This window comes from Pteropus vampyrus, unplaced genomic scaffold (genome assembly GCF_000151845.1).
Source record: "Pteropus vampyrus isolate Shadow unplaced genomic scaffold, Pvam_2.0 Scaffold3, whole genome shotgun sequence".
Classification (NCBI taxonomy): domain Eukaryota; kingdom Metazoa; phylum Chordata; class Mammalia; order Chiroptera; family Pteropodidae; genus Pteropus; species Pteropus vampyrus.
The window spans coordinates 13,973,792-13,981,257 of record NW_011888784.1 but is presented as its reverse complement, the minus strand read 5'-3'; the positions used below and the strand labels follow the sequence as shown (position 1 = coordinate 13,981,257).

The 7,466-nt window shown below is 45.4% G+C and overlaps 1 protein-coding gene across 1 annotated transcript in view; it reads left to right on the top strand.

The window, feature by feature from the left end:
• Positions 1 to 7,466, top strand: part of FHOD3 (formin homology 2 domain containing 3) — a 406,356-nt gene that overhangs the window by 183,495 nt on the left and 215,395 nt on the right. The gene's annotated exons all lie outside the window — the stretch shown is intronic.

Below are 7,466 nucleotides of genomic sequence, written 5' to 3'. Positions count from 1 at the left end.
CTTCAGCCTGCTCCTTGATGCCTCAAAGATATTCAATAGCTATTTGATTAAAAAAATTAAGTGAATGAATGAGTGTGTAGGGAATGCATAAAGCCATGTCCCAGAGCTCGGTCTGGGTCTTATTGAGTGTTTTCTGAGCAATTGTGGGTAAGCACATACTTTATACTGAGGACTGGACATGCATGGTCAGGAGATGTGGAATGGGGAGACAGCCGTAAATGATGACGTGTGATGGGAAGCGTTTTCATTTGATTTGATTTTCAGTGTCCTCATGATCTCAACCACATCATCCCTTACTTCCTTTTCCCCGCCTTTCCTTTCCCCAGTTCCTTAAAAATGGACTCCCCCGAAGCCACTCCTGAGCTAGGTTGGCCTGACTCATTTGTGGAGCCAGTTCCTGCAGGAAGAATAGTATTGCATGGCCGCCACTGCACACACTCAACCTCAGCGCCTTTTTGGCTCTGGATTTCCCTGGCACACTACTAGGTCACCCTGATCATTCCAGAAAAGAGTGCTACCCTTTCCTGCCCAGGTCACCTGGTCCTTGGGGCTGGGCTTGAGCCTGCAAGAGTTTAAGAGGGGATAAGTTTAGATGTAGTTAGATACGTAGGGGTTGTTTTTGGAGGAAGAGACAAACTTGTTGCTTTTGAAGGCAGACTAGGAGCAATGAGTAAGAGTTATAGGAAAGTGGTTTTTGACTGAAGACAAGCTGCAAGAACACAGTTGGAAAATTAGTTTATTTCTTTAGCCAACATAAACTGATCGGTGGTGACTTTCTGGAGCATTCTGTTGAGGATTCTGAAGCCACATCCAGCATCAGCAGGAAAGAGTGCCACGACTGATTGGTGATGTCTGTCAGCAGCCTGAGAGGTGGGGAGTGAGAGCAGGAATGCCATATATGGTGTTTGCTTATTCTGGGGGGATATTAGTCATTTTCAGAATGCTCGTCGAGTTGATTTCAGACAGGTGCGTGGCAGTTAGTTTTCCAACCACAGAACACACTGCTTTGCACTGGGAATGCTCCAGCAGGGACCAGGTGACCTGCTAGGGCTGCGAGGCTTGGGGTAGTGTGCAACGGGATGACCTCTTAGGTCCCTTCTAACTCTAAGATTCTGCGATTCTAAGTAAAATTAGAAAAAGCAGAGGGGATAAAAGCAGAACTGTTTGGCTCTCCTCCTTCTTTATGTTCTTAGTTGCTATAAGATCCCCTGGACTATCACCAAGCATATACTGTCCTGTTTTAGCTTCAGAGAAGGCCATCTGGTTACATGAGGTGTAGAGCCCAGTCAGTTCACTGAAAAAGGAAGGTGGCTAAACTCAGTAATTAAGGCGCTGGCGTTCATGTTGGTCTGCAGAATTTTGAAGGATTAGCAGGGTGAGTGGTTGGTGTATGTATCCAGGAAGTCGTATGTACATGGCGAAGTCAGGAGGTTTGCTTCTTCTCCCCTTAAACCTTTGCCGGACTGGGAGCCATAGGGTTGGACTCATTGATCAAACCTAGGTGGTGCTGGAGAAGCAGGTTGGTAGCCATGAGGAGAGTGCCCACAGGCAGGGCTGCCTCACTTTGCTGATTTCCTGCTATCTACCCCCACTACCGCCATGGTCTAAATGGTTTCTCTCCTCGCGTGCATCTTGCTTCCCCATATCCTCCTTTCCAGATCTTCTTTCTGTCTTTTCCTAACTCTTCCAGGTCTTAATTGGAGGGTTAGTTACATAAAGATTGACCTTCTTCAAATTTTAGATTTTATTGCTTTTTGTCAGTTGTGGCCCCAACTTTCCTGTGGTTGAAGCCCTCAATAAATAAAGATGGGTAGGCTATATCATTCATTCATCAGTGAGTGCGATGTGATTGCCTTACATGAGTCAGTCACTTTGGGATGTGAGAGTAGGGTAGCAGAGTACAATACAAACGAAACAATTCCAAGTTAAGCTGTGAAATCTAAGAATAAAGTGCTGTGAGAAGTGAATTTATACTATAGTAGAGGAAGTGCCATGCTTACTGTTGTAGGCATAATTCTAAGATGGCCCAAAGGATTCCCACCTCCTGCTGTGTAATCTTCTCCTCTTGGTGTGGGCGAGACCTGTGATTATGATGGATTTGTGAATATCACAGAACCGTGATTAGGTTACATTTTATGGCAAAGGTGAAAGGATTTTGCAGATGTAATTAAGGTTCTAAATCTGAGTCAGTTAAAAGGGAGATTATCCTACATGGGACAGGCCTAAACAGGTGAACCCTTAAAAAAAGAGTCTAAAAATCAGAGACACTCTCTTCTGCTGACCTTGAAGAAGCAACTTGCTATGAGTTCTACAGCTGCAAGGAAATGAATGCTGCCAAAAACCACATAAGCTTGGAAGGGGACCCCAAGCCTCAGATGGGACCACAGCCCCATCTGACACCTTGATTGCAGCCTTGTGAGACCCTGAGCAGAGGACCCAGCTAAACTGTGCCTGGACTCCTGCCCCATGGAAATTGTGGGATAACGTGTGTTTTTTTTTAAGCTGCTAAATTTGTGGTAATTTATTATACAGCAATAGAAAACGAGAGCAGTTACATACAAAGAATTGCCATACAAAACCATCTGGACATGCTAAAGTTGGTACAAAATGCTGTGTGACCTCAGAAGAGGCAGAGGTCTTTGGTGGGGGTTTAAGGGAAGGTTTCATGAAGGCAGCAACTTCTAATTTTATTCCTGGGCTTCTTAGACAGCCACATGCCATCCATCCAAGCTGGATTCTCCTCCACGTCCCTGCTGATGTTGTGTAATCCTCTCATGTGGTCTGCTTAGACCCCTCACTTGGGTGGTGCTTACTCTCTCAACTTTGGTGACATCCACACCCACGCAATTACAGGGCTGTCTCCTGCACACAAATGAGAAACTGAAGGAGAAGGAGATGCAGAAGAAAATTCAGTATTTCCAGTATGTCCGTGTCATGAGAGAATTGGCAGTGTTCTAAAGACTGCTGAGTTTTAGGAAAAGAAGGGAAATTGGTAAACAGACACGTGGGTTATGTTGGGTTATCTTGCCTGTGAATTAGAGATGGGTAACAGGGGCATGAGGGCTCTGGGGCAAGTCCGGCTTCTCTTCAGGGATGGCTTTTGCTCGTTTTTCTCTGCCTGTCCACCGTCCGCCCCTTCACGTGTTCACGCATTCACGCATTCACGCATTCACGCATTCAGCCCGTGCCCTGTGCAAAGAACGGCAGTGGGAGGGGGAGGGCTCCAGCTGAGGCCCCTCACCACAAGGAACTTGGCAGTGGCCTTAGGATAAGAGCCACCAAGAAAAGATGGATATACAGAAAAACACTGTATTAAGTTAGGTTTTGGATGAAAATCCTGAAATCCTGTTTTTTTCTCTCAACTTTTCTTGCATCAGCATTATGTTTTCAAAGATGGTCGATAAATTTTAAGTAGTTCAATCCTAGATCATCCATTTCAAAGACACAGGAAACTGTTTTTCAGTTATTCGTTCCTCAGTCATTCAAGATGTTTGCTTTTCATAATTCAACTTTTTTTTTTTTCAGTAGAATCAGCTTAATGTATCATGTTTCATGGGAATTTCATAAAACATGAAATGTGGTACTTGAATTAACTGTTCATTCTCATGTAGGCAAAACACAGCACAAAGATCCCTAGGCATTATCAGACTTGAAAAGAAAGGAAATGTGTAATTTTATGGTTTTATTTCTGAATTCCATGTAGATTACAGTATCTCTCTTATATCAGTTGTAGTCCTGATGTGAAAGGTGCTTGGAACTGAAAATGGCTGACCCTTTTGTAAATAACAGTTGATTTAGCAGTAACCCTACAGACCTATTAAGAAGTACTGTCACTACCCACCTGGATGGATAAGCAGATATTCTGTGGAGAATGCATCTGGATGCTGTGGCAATAGGGAAGGGAACAGTGGCTGACTGGCTGCTCTTCTGGTACTCAGGTTCCTGGAGGGTTCCTGGAAGCATTTTCCTGCTTACGACCCTTCTGACTATTCCCCTGGGAGCTGTGCCTGGTCAGCGTGTGAACAAGGTGGTGGCTGTTGTACTCTTTAAGCCAAACGGGAGAGGCATATCATCATCTGAATCATCTGGTCTAAATTCAGTTTTCTGACTAGTCCTGCATTGAGAAATATGTGTATTTTCTCATAAAAGATTTATTTAAAAGGTACTGCAAGTACCTTGTGAGTGTTCTCTCATTTGCCAAATCTTGAGAGATGATAGCAGTAGAACCTGTCCTATAACCTTGAACGAAACTAGTGCTTCTTTACAGGCTTGTCGGTTGTGGGACACTGCACAGGGAAATGGCTTTGGGATGTTTTTTTTCCCTATGGGGCTGACAGTAAAGGTGGTGAGCATGTAAGAGCTTCCCCAGCCTCTGTGTCAGCTTCTGGGTCTTCTGTCACCTGAATGCGGTGGTATCTCCTGAAACTTACCATTATGAGCACCTTTTGGCCTCAGCATGTAGACTGGACACAGGGCATATTCATTTGCTTGGCGTGTGGCAAGGGAAGTGAGAAGACAGACATTTGTATCGCCGAGGGAGGAGGACAGGCTCCACCCTGCTGGGGTATACATACAGCTGAGCTATGTGGAAGCATCTGGCTACTGTGCACTTGACCTCTTTGCTTTGCCGACACTGACCCTTTGCCGCCTTCTCCTTGGCTTACTGTAGGGTTTCTCTTTTATCAGTTGAAGTCCTGTGACACCGTTTCTATGATGCCTTCCATGGGGCAGGGCCTTTCCTAAAGCCTTCTGAGTTGGCGGGGGGCGGGGGGGGATGTGGCTTTCTTACCCCACAGAATATACATAACCATTTTTCCGCTTGTCCTTTTCCCTGACGACACTCTTTCTTATTCACACGTGGGTCCCCCTTGTCCCACTCTGAGCAGGCACCTCATGCAGTGTCTAGTGTTTGCTAGATGCTTCAGTAGAGTAATTGACTGTTGTCCAGAAGATGCCGAGGGGAGAACAAATCTAGGCAACAAGGACAGGGCAGAGAGGTCTTAGAATGAAAGGCAAGAGAAAGAGAAGGAAAGACCTGCAAGAGAAGGCTGTGATCATAGCCAAAGCCGTGTCTGTGTACATGTGGACGGTTAGGTGGAACCTCAGCATTCTTGGCTTGTCCCATGCAATTTGCCATATTAGATAATGGGAACCTGAAATAATTAGCGCCATTCTGGGCATTTGGAATGGTTTGCTGAGAAAAGAGCAGTCTGCATTCTTGATCAGAGCCCTGTGTTTCTCAGGGATAAAGTCTGCCCTTCTGTTGCTCACTTTTTCCCTGAGCCAAGGGCGCAGAGGTGAGAGAGCCAAAGGGCAGTGCAGAATGTCCTGGCACTCTCCTCTTTGTTACAAGCACCCTAGCCTGGGTATCTGAGCCGGAGTCTCCCGTCTCTCTCTGGCTTTCCCTTTTAGCCTCAAGTAGCGTAGGAAGCTTACCCCATGGTCCTCTGGGGGCGGGTGATCTCATATGCTCAGTGTTTATACAAAGCCAGGACCATATGCAGAGCTGAATGCCTTTGGCTTTCCTTGTTAACTAGACTTCTTATAGTATTAACAAGGGAACATGGTTATTTTGTCAGATTATACCTTGAAGGTTTTGGGTGCTGAGAAAAAGTTACTTCGTTGTATAGCTTCTGCCCTTTAAGAAAGCTGGTCTTGTGTACATTACATCTCCTATTTCTACACCTGCTTCTGTGCCAACATGCTGTGCCACTCACCTTGCTTCTCGAATACTTACTGCCCTGCTGATGGATTGCTGTCAGCTGGACAGAATGCGGCACATCACAGCAAATTCCTTATACTCTCCAGGTGGACTCTGATCCCAAGCACACATCCCCATCATTTGCTATAAAGAGGGTCTCTGGAGGCAGATTGCTTACCTGGAGTTTTATTAATAGATATAGCTGTTGGTGATACTCAGACTGGCTTTGGATGTTGCTTCTCTCGATATAGCTAAACACCAGAATGTTTAGCTCTGAAAATCCTATAGGTGAGAAGTTGCTGCGGTTGTTCTGGAAATGTGGCAGCATTCAAGGACAGATGGGTTTAAATTCAGATTCCTTACCATCCTGATAGAATTTGACATTTGATTTTTGTCTGCTGCTTTTTGTTTAGCTGACTACTAGTATTATACAGTGGTGCAGTGGCCATATCTTTTTCTGTTATATTCCTGATTAGGATTTAGGAGAGGTCTACTTCAGTTACTTTATGTTTCCAGGGGGAAAATACTGGGAATAAGTGCATCTTGTTTTCTGATTTTTCTTTTCAATTTGGAAAGCTAAAGAGACATAAGTTTTGGGGAATATTTTCATATCACGTGTTTTAAAGGTGTGAAAAGGCTAAGGCAATCTAAACCCTGAGAAGCCTGTATAATTTGGAGTGGGGACCCGTTGTCCAACATTGGAAGTCAGATCTCTGACAAGGTTCCCCACAGGGCTCTGTGGCAACAGACACTACAAGGATTGGGTCAATTCTGGGAGCATTGCTTTTGAACTTGAGAGCCTCTGCTTCCTGAGAGGTGCCAGCCTCCCTCCGTGAGAGGTTTGGTTATGTGGGGTGGGAGACAGGAACTGTGGCCTGCAATATCTGTGCCCACACCCACTGAAGGCATAAGGGACTCGAGGTGCCTCTGCCAGGGCGCAGCACCCCCCACCCCAGGTGTACACTAGGCTGTATGTGTGGGGGATGGGTGTGGACAGATGACTCAGTATCATGAGGATGGGGCATATTTAAGTTTATGGTGAGAGACTGTCTATACTCTCATCTATTAATTACTTCCCTTATGAATCTTAGTGGTAGTTAAAATTATTTTGAAATATATCAAACTTATAAAGGCATAAGGAGTAATAAAAACAACCCACATGCACCCACTGCTCAGCTTGAGATAAGAAGCATCAACCAGTATGCGATCTGGCCTTTCCTGAGCGCTGCTTACAATAGCACCCCCTCTGTACCCCGCTCTTCCTTCATGCTTCTCTGTAGGGGGCGACATAGCCTGCCATACTACATTGTTAATTGGTGGTGGTTTCTTTTCTCTGTCCCACTACTAAGACAAGGATTTCCTTCATCCCTTTTGTTCAATCAAGTGTCTCACTGGCTAGAACAGCACCTCAACACAGAGTCTCGCTGTGTGAGCGCTCGTTGAAAGGACGCGTGAACGTAACGATGTGAGATTCATCCGACGGCTAACGTGGCCCCGCCTGTTCATTTTCACTTCTGGGGAATGTTCCGTTGTTCGATTGCATTGCAGTTATTGATTGGTTCTCAGGTTGGTCCACGTTTAGGTTATGTCCAACTTTTTGGATTTGTAAACAATGCACATTCTTGGGTTTCCTTGTGCATGCGTGGGAATTTCTCTAGAGCGTAACAGAGGAGTGGAATTGCCGGGTCGAGGGAGTTTTTATGTTTATTCCATAACATGCTGTGTGTTTCCCGGCCCGAGTCAGAACTGCTGCTACCGAACACAG